This window comes from Phyllobates terribilis, unplaced genomic scaffold (genome assembly GCF_046119375.1).
Source record: "Phyllobates terribilis strain yellow unplaced genomic scaffold, ASM4611937v1 Scaffold_4__5_contigs__length_816908805, whole genome shotgun sequence".
Taxonomy (NCBI): Eukaryota; Metazoa; Chordata; class Amphibia; order Anura; family Dendrobatidae; genus Phyllobates; species Phyllobates terribilis.
In genome coordinates this window covers 170,724,212-170,737,368 of record NW_027362764.1, presented here as the reverse complement: position 1 = coordinate 170,737,368, position 13,157 = coordinate 170,724,212, and the positions used below count along the sequence as shown (strand labels likewise).

Below are 13,157 nucleotides of genomic sequence, written 5' to 3'. Positions count from 1 at the left end.
ACAAATACTGATGTGAAATACTGACCAAATACTGAATGTGTGAACGTGGTCTTTTGTCTATGGACAAAAGTAGTGCTGTTTAAGAAAACAAAAAGACCTATCTAACATCATCTCTTGTTTTATCTACAACCATCAAATAAACAAAAAAACATAAAGTAATTGGAATATATATATATATATATACACTGCTCGAAAAAATAAAGGGAACACTTAAACAACAGAATATAACTCCAAGTAAATCAAACTTCTGTGAAATCAATCTGTCCACTTAGGAAGCAACACTGATTGACAATCAATTTCACATACTGTTGTGCAAATGGAATAGACAATAGATGGAAATTATTGCCAATTGTCAAGACAACCTCAATAAAGGAATGGTTCTGCAGGTGGGGACCATAGACCACATCTCAGTACCAATGCTTTCTGGCTGATGTTTTGGTCACTTTTGAATGTTGGTTGTGCTTTCACACTCGTGGTAGCATGAGACAGACTCTACAACCCACAGAAGTTGCTCAGGTAGTGCAGCTCATCCAGGATGGCACATCAATGCGAGCAGTGGGAAGAAGCTTTGCTGTGTCTGTCAGCGTAGTGTCCAGAGGCTGGAGGCGCTACCTCTGCCTTTGTGCAAGGAGGAACAGGAGGAGCACTGCCAGAGCCCTGCAAAATGACCTCCAGCAGGCCACAAATGTGCATGTGTCTGCACAAACGGTTAGAAATCGACTCTATGAGGGTGGTATGAGGGCCCGACATCCACAGATGGGGGTTGTGCTCACAGCCCAACACCGTGCAGGATGCTTGGCATTTACCACAGAACACTAGGACTGGCAAAGTCGCCACTGGCGCCCTGTGCTCTTCACAGATGAAAGCAGGTTCACACTGAGCACATGTGACAGACGTGACAGAGTCTGGAGACGCCATGGAGAGTGATCTGCTGCCTGCAACATCCTTCAGCATGACCGGTTTGGCAGTGGGTCAGTAATGTGTGGGGTGGCATTTCTTTGGAGGGCCGCACAGCCCTCCATGTGCTCCCCAGAGGTAGCCTGACTGCCATTAGGTACCGAGATGAGATCCTCAGACCCCTTATGAGACCATATGTTGGTGCGGTTGACCCTGGGTTTCTCCTAATGCAGGACAATGCCAGACCTCATGTGGCTGGAGTGTGTCAGCAGTTCCTGCAAGAGGAAGGCATTGAAGCTATGGACTGGCCCGCCCATTCCCCAGACCTGAATCCGATTGAGCACATCTGAGACATCATGTCTCGCTCCATCCACCAACGTCACGTTGCACCACAGACTGTCCAGGAGTTGGCGGATGCTTTAGTCCAGGTCTTGGAGGAGATCCCACAGAAGACCATCTGCAACCTCATCAGGAGCATGCCCAGGTGTTGTAGGGAGGTCATACAGGCACGTGGAGGCCACACACAATACTGAGCCTCATTTTGACTTGTTTTAAGGACATTACATCAAAGTTGGATCAGCCTGTAGTGTGTTTTTCCACTTTAATTTTGGGGGTGACTCCAAATCCAGGCCTCCATTGGTTAATAAATTTGATTTCCATTGATGATTTTTGTGGGATTTTGTTGTCAGCACATTCAACTTTGTACAGAACAAAGTATTCAATGAGAATATTTCATTCATTCAGATCTAGGATGTGTTATTTGAGTGTTCCCTTTATTTTTTTGAGCAGTGTATACATATATATATATATATATATATATATATATATATATATATTTTTTTTTCCTATTTTAAATAGAAAAATGCTAAGCTGTATGGTTGCCACGCTTTAGGGAAGATACTTTTTGATTATTGCAAAAAATGCAACTACCTTGTTACTTTTCCTTCCATAAGAAAACATTAAGATCATGTTGCTTTTATAGTGTAATCATACCAGAGTCTGAGTGCCAAAAGTAACAGTATGAAGCATTGGCCAAATTGTCGGATAGATTACTCAACCCAGTGCTGAAAACATAGAACTGACAGTAGTGGTAATCGGAGATAATGTAAAAATGTTCCCAAATGATGGAAAAGACGTATCACCAATGTACGGAGGTGAAAATGACTAAACTGCAACAAATTTATCAAAAGGGTGCACAGCAATAGTATGAATATTCCCAGGATACAGAACCAAAATATAAATTTGATTGCTGCAGCATATTTTTTTTTCTTGAACCCAAAATTAGGGAATAAAAGGAATTAAAAAAACAAGAAGAAATGTTTGAATTACTTTTAGCATTGATACTAAATCGATCTATTTAATATATGTAAAATAAAAATCAATTCAAATATACGGTAATATGTATGCCACTCCTGTCAGTATGTTATGTATTCCATAGTCGTTTAGAAACTGTCTACATCATAGTGACCACAAGAGGTCAGAACTGTCTTCCAGCTCTTGTAATATTGACCTGAGAAAGTCACCTCTAGCCATTCACGATCGCCACATTTCACCACAGACTGTCCAGGAGTTGACTGATGCTTTAATCCAGGTCTGGGCAGAGATCCCTCTGGAGAACATCCACCGCCTCATCAGGAGCATGCCCAGGCGTTGTAGGGAGGTCATGCAGGCACGTGGAGGCCACACACACTACTGAGCATCATTTCCTTGTCTTGAGGTATTTCCACTGAAGTTGGATCCGTTTTGATTTTATATGGGATATTAATTTTGATTTAAATTTATCATTTTTGTGTTTTATTGTTCTCAATGCATTCCACTATGTAATGAATAAAGATCTGCAACTGGAATATTTCATTCAGTGATAACTAGGATGTGGTATTTTAATGTTCCCTTTATTTTTTTGAGCAGTGTACTTGAAATATAAAATGAAGGCCCTTAGTGTCATGCTCCTGGGTTCGAACCCTGAGCCTGTGCTTTGTGGTTGGCTTCTCTGTCTGTCAAGCCACAGCAGACACACCTTTCTCCGGGTGTTTAGGTTTTGCTATTCTGGCTGCAGTCTGCTTAGCATAACACAGGTATTTTCATTTGTCTGCCCTATCAGCTTTCGGGTGCGGCTTTATATACTGTCCCCTTGCTGGAATTTCCTGCTGGTGATAGTTTCTTGTGGCTGTTCAGCAATTCTGACTAAAGCCAGTCAGTGAAATTCCAGCTAGGGTTTTTCTTTTTCTCTTTGCTTTATTCTGCACCTACCTTCAGTTTCTTTTTAGGAAGTAGGTGGCATTTTCTCTAACATTAAGTACTTTATACTTTATTTTGTATTTCATGGTTTATTTTACTCACACTGGGATCTTTCCTTTTTTTCACCACACTTTCCCTTTTGTAGGTAATTCACACTCTGCTCCTCCCACCGGTTCTTTAGGAGGAACGTGATGCGCTCTACAGCCTTTTAGGCAGCATAGGCCTGAGTTGCTATCTTCTAGTCTGTGGTTAGGGCTATCAGGCTATCTCCGCTCACACAGGAACCACTAGGGACTGTGGGGTCAGGATCTTTAGTATGTACAGGAACTGGCAGGGTCAGTTGCAGTATTTAGATTTACCTATTTTTCTGAGTGAGTAGCTACTCTAGCATAACACTTAGCACTGAAATTAGCCCAAACAAGCTGCTAAATTTTAATGAAACGCAATTGCAAAAATGATTCTGAACCAAAAATACATGCATTTAGGTAAAAAAATGTTCCTATACTTTTTTTGTATTAGGGTTTAATAAAAAAAAATTGTGTTTTCTTCTCACCATCACTGGACACAAAAAGTGGTTCTTCTTAGAAGGAATCATAAGAAAACCAGGGGGCAGCATACTAAACATGTAATGGGAATATCGAGGCAGTGCAGCATTTTTTATAAAATAATGCCAATGGAAAAACTTTTATCTTTTGCCTAATCTAACGGAGACAATTAATATTTAATCATGGGTCGCCTTTAAAAAAAATAATATAAAAAGTTAACATTATACATGCTGCAATTGTCAATGTATGGGGATGACAGTGGGAGCACAATGACATTGGATATAAGAGATGGAGGGGCTAGATAGCGGTAAAGTAGCAGATTAAAGCACTCAATAAATATCACGCAAAAAGGCCCAGATTGAAGTCATGCTCAGACTAGAGGGTTTGATACTTCAGACGAAAATCTTTATCCTTCCTGACTGTATTTCTCTAGTGATTTTTCTCATTACTGCCTAAATGTTAAACTGACGGTAACCTGCCCAAAGGAATAGGAACCTCGGAAATGACTGAAGTGCCTACTAATCTGTGTGCCAATGAAGGTCAGAGAAGTAGGAACTCAAATTGCCAGTGAAATCCATGAACTGCGTTATTTCCTTGAGTCACGTTTTAGTAAATTGATGCTTTAAGCCCAGGAAAACAACACAATAAGTCCAGCCTGCACTTGCTATAGAGATTACAGCTCATTGATATGTATCAGAAATATTTTCAGCGTTCATTTTGGATGGGTTTGCACAGGACACAGATGATCTGAACTACAGTATGATGATCTGGAATTATTCAGCTTAAAAGAGTTACCCCAACATTAATTTTTTTTTATTTTAAATCAACTCAGACATTTCTATTTGGTTTGTAATGTTGAAATGTGTGGCATCTTAGGACCTGTCACTTGCATAAAAAAATTGTTAAATACCTTTTAAAAATTCTCTGAGCATTTTTTTTTGCACTGCGTCACTCTATTGCAGAGATATTCATATTTGTTGCTTTTTGGAGCGCAGTATGTGAAATTTCGACTTGTAGATGAACTGGGCGTTTCTTAAGAGTCATCTATGGAGTGTGCGCTTTCACTCCTCCCTTCCAGACACTGCCAATCACACCTCAACAGCTGATCTATCAGTCTCAGCCGTGATTGGTAGTGTATGAAAGTGCAGTTAAGACTCTTAAGAAATGCCCAGTTGGTCTAGAAGCAGAGATTTCACATATTTTACTCCAAGAGCAACAAATTTGAATATCTCTGCTCTGGAGCAATGCAGAGCAAAACGGAAAAAAACAGCAGAATCAGGGGAACTCACAGATCTTACAAGGCTATTTAAATTGGTTTGTTTGAGAAAGTGACATGTCCTCTTTAATGCTTATGCCCAAAAATTTCTCTGAGGCCTTCACACCACATATTCTAGAAGCCTATGATCCACAAAGAGGATTTTAAAAGGTAGCTAAATTAAATGGTTTTCAACAGCTACCAATGTGCCCGAGACAGGATGTAACAGGAAGTTCAGATTGAGAGAAAAAAGCAAAAATGGGAAAGGGAGTCTAAGGGGATCCTGAAATTGACATCAATGCGCATATTATCAAGAGGAAGTATTTAAGTAGAAGATACCAAAAGTATAGCATGGTGGAGGAAATGGTATGGTTTCAGGCTATGTTCCCAAGTGGAAAAACATTTTTTCTGCAGGTGTTTGCACCAAAACAAGCAATAACAATATGCTCTGATTATTGCATTTCTGCAGTTTTTTTAAATGCTTTTAATGCTTTTTTATGCGTTTTTTGTATAGATTTGAAGTTGCACTTTTAAACGCATTTTTTTTAAATGCAGAAACACTGGGATTCGGCACTTAAAAAATTAACTTAGTTTTTTCCATGTATTTTTCAGGATCCCCATAGAAGGGTGCAGGAAAAAAATGTACACAAATGCACACTTTCGCAACTCCTTTAAATGCACAGTGTAGCAAATTTTTATGCTATGTGGAAACATGGCTTTTCCCTTGCAGCATCAGACACGCAGCTCCCTACCTTGCTCAGAACGAATTATGAATTACCATAAAAAATAGTAAATCCACCAAATAATGACTGGAAAAATAATAATGCAGACTTCCTGAGTTACCAAGTCAAAGCCCAAATTGAAATCCACCAAGATGCCGTGGGGGAAAGGGCAATTTGAACCAAGTTGTGCATACATTACTAAATGGATCTCTTAGACCTGATTAGACTGGTGCATTTACTTTTAAAACCGATCTCAGAATAGCAGCATAATCCTGATATTAAGGCTGAGTTCACACGATGCGTTTTTCGTGCGTTTCCGCGGCGTTTTTGCAGTTGCGTAAACGCCGCGGAAAAGCATGAAAAACGCATGGTAGAAGGGAAGCAATGTTCCCCATTCGAAATCCGCATGTAGTGTGCCCATGATGCGGATTTTTCCGCAGCGTAAATGCTGCGGTCAAAAATCCGCAGCATGTCAATTAATTTTGCGGAAACGCTGCTCTTTTGCCGCCATTGACTTGCATTAGACCGCATGGAATCCACATCACTGTATATGTTGATGCGCTTTTCATGCGGTCTAATGTGCGGATGGTACCCGGGTGTGGATGAGAGGACTCTCATCCAGACCCAGGTACCATTAAAAAAAAAGAATAAAATAAAAAATATATATATTCTCACCTTCTGACGGCCCGCGCTGCGTCCTGCCGGCTTCCCGGGCACTTCGCGGTTGAATGAAGGACCTTCGCTGACGTCAGAGTCATGTGACGGGTCACGTGACGCTGACGTCGGAAGGTCCTACAGTCTTCACTGTCGGCAGCCGGGACCGATGAAGCAGGACACCGGGGGCCATCAGAGGGTAACGTATAGATTTATTTTTTATTTTTTGACATCACACACTATATAAATCCATGCCGGTTGCATGGATTTATATAGTGTGAAGTTGACAAGCACTTTCCAAGTGATGCTAAAATCGCTTGGGAAGCGCTTGTCAACCCGCATGCGGAAATGAAAGTGAAGACCGCTTCATTTCCGCATGTCCCTGGCAGGAAACCGCATGTACAATCCGCATGCGTTTTTTCCTGCCAGAGAGATGCAGAAACGCTCAGGAAAAAATCCTGAGCATTTCTGCATCGTGTGCACATACCCTAAGAAGAGCACTTAAAATGAGGTGGACTCATAAAATGCTCACTTTAAAGTTATGCAAATTGCCTTTTCAGAGAGAAAGAAGAGTTGAACTCTAGCACTACCTATTGGATTCAGTAATCCTAAAAGTCAGTATCGACCCTTTATCGAGCCTTGCTATATAACGTAGGATAAGAAGCCCATCCAGACACTCCATTTACAGACCCGTGTTTCAGGGTGTTTGCCCCTCATTAGTGCAAAGCAGGAGATCTGATTTGGCTGGGTGAGAGGCCACTAACAGAGCGTGTAAGGGGGATCAGGCAAGAATAATCTTAAAAAGGATCATGCAGCCACTGTGACATGGACTGTCAAACTAAGTACAACAGTCTCATGGGGCTCAAGAGGCCTTCCAACAATACATGCATTTTGCTTCTGATGTCAGATCCCCCTTACTGTCAAATAGGGGCTCATTACGCCTCTTCCTACTCAGTGATATATACAAATTTCATGGACCTAACCACTTTTCTGATGACATCATAGCACTCGCCCAATTATTGTATATCAGGAACATACAGTGGTGGCCAAAAGTATTGGCACCCCTGCAATTCTGTCAGATAATACTCAGTTTCTTCCTGAAAATGATTGCAATCACAAATTCTTTGGTATTATTATCTTCATTTAATTTGTCTTCAATGAAAAAACACAAAAATAATTGTCCTAAAGCCAAATTGGATATAATTCCACACCAAACCTAAAAAAGGGGGTGGACAAAAGTATTGGCACTAGTGTTGAGCATTCCGATACTGAAATATCGGGTATCGGCCGATATTCGTGGTATCGGAATTCCGAAACTTAATTCCGATACTTTTAGAATATCGAATACCGGAATCGGAAGTTCCCATAATGCCTGCGCTCTGCAGTGTCTGTGAAGGATGACAAGCTGGATGGCAGCGCTCAGCTGCGATCCAGCCTGTCATCAGAATGCCATCCCAGCAATTCTCCTGATTGTTTAAAAGCTGGCGGGCGGTAAAAAGCCGCCGGCTTTTAAACAATCACACAGCCCAATACTGCTTCCCTGCAGCCTCCCACCCCGATCCTCCGCTCCCCTCGCTACCTCCCATCCCGATCGTAAGTTAGGATCGGGCGTGGAGCGCAGCACCAAGGAGCGGGGAGCGAAGGACCCGGGTGGGGAAGCCGGCAGTGAAAAGACTTCACCGCCGGCTTTCCCGTTCTGTGCTGCGCTTTCCCGCCGGTTATTTCAAATGAACAGCTGAGGTATCAGCTGATGCTGATCAGCTGTTCATTTGAAGTAGCCGCGCTGCCCTCAGAGGGTTCATGTGAGTTCATGCTTGACGGCATTGCATGAACTCACATGAACTTTCCCACAGCCGCACAGGTCAGCCACCCCTCCCAGACCGGTCATGATTGGTGTGTGTGGGTGTCTGTGCGATGTGTGCGGGTGTGTGCGGTGTCTGCGGGTGTGCACGGTGTCTGTGCGATGTGTGCGGGTGTGCGCATGCAGGCAGACATAGGCCGATGTGACACTACTACTCCCATCGGCCTATGTCTGTCCCCCGTCCACTCGTGCCAACAGGATCAGCTTGATGGGAGCAGTAGTTCCCATCAGCCTGATCCTGCTATTTAAACTGCCCCATATGTTATTTTGGCCCCCATATGTTTATCTTTTGCTCCTATACATGCTTTATTTTTTTAGGCCCCCATATTTTTTTTTTGTTTTTGGTCCCCAATAAATTTTAAATACATGTCATTGGTGGCCAGTGGTTACCTAAAATAAATTAGTTTATACATTACCTGTCCCCGCCGATCGCCACCTAAACTAAAGTAAAAAATAAAAAAATACACCTATACTCACCTAGACACCTAATTCCCCGAAGCCATCGATCTCCTGTAATAAAATATAAAATAATAAACCACAACCTTATCCTTACCCCTCCGTAGTAGTCCACGAGTGTCCCACGAAGATCTCCAGTTTAGAGCAGCCACATAGAATGTGACCGCTCTGAACCGCTGCCGCCGCTAGAATGACGGGGCCGTAAAGCAGCCCCGTCATTGCATGAGCGGGTTCGCCGGAGTTCAGGCAGCGCTGCTCCAGTTAGCTGCTTTACGGCCCCGCTGTACCGTGAGAAATTCCCACGGTACAGCAGTGCCGTAAAGGAGGTCTCCGGAGCTGCGCTGCCTGAATGCACTCCGGTGACCTCAGTCAGTGGCTCCCGCTGCCGGGGGCGGACGTGTTCCCGGCAGCGTGAGCTTACAGCAGCCATGCACAGCTGTCACCATCTCCAGATGTGACAGCTGTGCATGGGAGATCAGCGCAGGAACGTGGACAGGTAACTATTTTTTTTTAGTAAACTAAGAATTAAATAAAATGTTGTGTTTTATTTCAAATAAATAATTTTTTTTCTGGGTGTAGTGTGTGTTTTTTATTTTTAACACTTTGTAGGTTAGTAATGGGGGTGTCTTATAGACGCCCATCATTACTAACCTGGGCTTCATGGCAGCTGGCGCTGACATGAACCCCACCACTATTACCCCCTGCCACCGCATCAGGGCAGCGTGGAAGAGCGAGGCTAAGTGCCAGAATTGGCGCATCCTATGGATGCGCCATTTCTGGGGCGGCTGACGGCTGGTGTTTCTAGCCTGGGAGGGGGCCAATATTCATGGCACCCTTCCTGGGTTATTAATATCAGCCCCCAGGTGTCTGCCTAGCCTTTGCTAGCTATTAAAATAGGGGGGACCCCACATCATTTTTTGGGGGGGTCTCCCATTTTAATAGCTAGTAAAGGCTAGGTATTCAGCTGGGGGCTGATATTAGCAGCCTGGGAAGCTCCGTGGGTATTACCCCCTTCCCAGGCTTCAAACATCTGCCCCAGCCGTCTGCTTAACCTCCGCTAGAGACTAAAATTATTTATTATTTTATTTTTAATAAATCCTTTATTTTAACACTAAATGACACTTGAGGGGTTAATAAAGATGCAGTCCCTAAATTATTATTTATTTTTTAATTAATTTTTCCCAAAAATTTTGACGTGGGCTTTGCCATATTTTTGTATGCCAGCCAGGTACAGCATCCAGGAACGGGCTGCCCCCAACTCCCAGCTGCCTATTTGTACCTGGCCGGACACAACAATATAGGGAAGCCCTTTTTTTTTAAATTATTTCATGAAATAATTAAAAAAAAATTGACGTGGGGCTTCGCCCTGTTTTTGTGTCCAGCCAGGTACAACTAGGCAGCTGGGGGCTGGAATCCGCAGCAGAACCCACGACAGCTTCAGCTCTGCTACATCGAGATGACAGGCTGGACCGCAGCAGAACGCTGCCATCCAGCCTGTCATCCCGCAGACACTGAGAAGCGCAGGCATGCTTGCGCTCCTCAGTGTCTCGCTGTGACGGCATAAAGATGAGCCGAGGTCATGTCCAATGTACTCGGCTCACCTCATGCACGTCACTGACAGCGTGGGAAAATTCTCCTGCACTCAGCGCTTCAGCGTGAGAATTCTCCCACGCTGTCAGTGACGTGCATGAGGTGAGCTGAGTTCATTGGACATGACCTCGGCTCATCTTTATGCCGTCACAGCGAGACACTGAGGAGCGCAAGCAAGCCTGCGCTTCTCAGTGTCTGCGGGATGACAGGCTGGATGGCAGCGTTCTGCTGCGGTCCAGCCTGTCATCTCGATGTAGCAGAGCTGAAGCTGTCGTGGGAACCATGGAAAGGTAAGGATAATGTTGCTTTATTATTTTTCTTTTATTGCAGGAGATCGTTGGCTTCAGCTGGAATGGGCGTGACGGTAAGTATGGTTTAATTTAGAACAATAAAGAATTGTGTGTTTATTTCAATTAAAGGACTTTATTCTGGGTGTTTGTGGTTTTTTTTAACTTTGACTATGGGGTTAGTAATGGGGGTGTCTTATAGACGCCTCTCCATTACTAACCTGGGCTTAATGTCAGCTAGCATTATAAGCTGACATCAACCCCAGCCCTATTACCCCACTGCCACCGCTACAGGGCAGTGGGAAGAGCGAGGCTAAGTGCCAGAATTGGCACATCCTATGGATGCGCCATTTCTGGGGCGGCTGACGGCTGGTGTTTCTAGCCTGGGAGGGGGCCAATATTCATGGCACCCTTCCTGGGCTATTAAAATCAGCCCCCAGCTGTCTGCCTAGCCTTTGCTAGCTATTAAATTAGGGGGGACCCCACATCATTTTTTTGGGGGGGTCCCCCATTTTAATAGCTAGTAAAGGCTAGGTATTCAGCTGGGGGCTGATATTAGTAGCCTGGGAAGCTCCGTGGGTATTACCCCCTTCCCAGGCTTCAAACATCTGCCCCAGCTGTCTGCTTAACCTCCGCTAGAGACTAAAATTAAGGGGAACCCCACGCCAATTTTTTTTTAAATAAATCCTTTATTTTAACACTAAATGACAAGTACAGTAATCAACACTGTCACTGTACTTCATATATATGTGACTGACATGTTTTTATCTATCTAATCTATGTGTGATTCTCTATTTCTTCTATTCTAAATTGTCGGGTACCGCTGCTGAATTGCCGGCCGGCTTTATTAAAGAGACGGTGCATGAAAACACTATTATTTTTTTTAATAAATCCTTTCCACTAAATGACAAGTACAGTAATCAACACTGTCGCTGTACTTCATATATATGTGACTGACATGTTTCTATCTATCTAAGCTATGTGTGATACTCTATTCTTTCTGTTGTAAATTGTCGGGTACCGCTGCTGAATTGCCGGCGGGCTTTTTTAAAGAGATGGTGCATGAAAACACTATTATTTTTTTTAGTAAATCCTTTACACTAAATGACAAGTACAGTAAGCAACACTGTCACTGTACTTCATATATGTGTGACTGACATATTTCTATCTATCTAATCTATGTGTGAAGCTCTATTCTTTCTGTTGTAAATTGTCGGGTACCGGTGTATGCCGCTGATGAATTGCCGGCTTTTCGCGTAATACAATCTACATTATTCTTAGTTGTTTTACTTCATGTAGAATTAACCTACAAGGAAAGAAAGGGTTTATTTTCATTTCGATATTTGTGTCCCATTGACTTGCATTGGTTTCCGGTATCGGAATCGGCGATATCCGATACTTTTTGGGTATCGGTCCGATCCAATCCGATACGATATTTCCTGATATCGGAAGGTATCGCTCAACACTAATTGGCACTGTTTGAAAAATCATGTGATGCTTCTCTACTTCATGTAATTAACAGCACCTGTAACTTACCTGTGGCACCTAACAGGTGTTGGCAATAACTAAATCACACTTGCAGCCAGTTAACATGGATTAAAGTTGACTCAACCTCTGTCCTGTGTCCTTGTGTGTACCACATTGAGCAAGGAGAAAAGAAAGAAGACCAAAGAACTGTCTGAGGACTTGAGAAACCAAATTGTGAGGAAGCATGAGCAATCTCAAGGCTACAAGTCCATCTCCAAAGACCTGAATGTTCCTGTGTCTTCTGTGCGCAGTGTCATCAAGAAGTTTAAAGCCCATGGCACTGTGGCTAACCTCCCTAGATGTGGACGGAAAAGAAAAATTGACGAGAGATTTCAACGCAAGATTGTGCGGATGGTGGATAAAGAACCTCGACTAATATCCAAACAAGTTCAAGCTGCCCTGCAGTCCGAGGGTACAACAGTGTCAACCCATACTATCCATCGGCGTCTGAATGAAAAGGGACTGTATGGTAGGATACCCAGGAAGACCCCACTTCTTACCCTGAGACATAAAAAAGCCAGGCTGAAGTTTGCCAAAACTTACCTGAGAAAGCCTCAAAATGTTTTGGAAGAATGTTCTCTGGTCAGATGAGACAAAAGTAGAGCTTTTTTGGGAAAAAGCATCAACATAGAGTGTACAGGAAAAAAAAAGAGGCATTCAAAGAAAAGAACACGGTCCCTACAGTCAAACATGGCGGAGGTTCCCTGATGTTTGGGGTTGCTTTGCTGCCTCTGGCACTGGACTGCTTGACCGTGTGCATGGCATTATGAAGTCTGAAGACTACCAACAAATTTTGCAGCAAAATTTAGGGCCCAGTGTGAGAAATCTGGGTCTCCCTCAGAGGTCATGGGTCTTCCCGCAGGACAATGACCCAAAACACACTTCCAAAAGCACTATAAAATGGTTTGAGAGAAAGCACTGGAGACTTCTAAGGTGGCCAGCAATGAGTCCAGACCTGAATCCCATAGAACACCTGTGGAGAGATCTCGAAATGGCAGTTTGGAGAAGGCACCCTTCAAATATCAGGGACCTGGAGCAGTTTGCCAAAGAAGAATGGTCTACAATTCCAGCAGAGCATTGTAAGAAACTCATTGATAGTTACCGGAAGCGATTGTTCGCAGTTAT

The 13,157-nt window shown here is 43.3% G+C and overlaps 1 protein-coding gene across 2 annotated transcripts in view; it reads right to left on the bottom strand.

Annotated features, from left to right (window-relative positions):
• Nucleotides 1–13,157, bottom strand: part of CHN2 (chimerin 2) — a 481,322-nt gene that overhangs the window by 196,892 nt on the left and 271,273 nt on the right. The gene's annotated exons all lie outside the window — the stretch shown is intronic.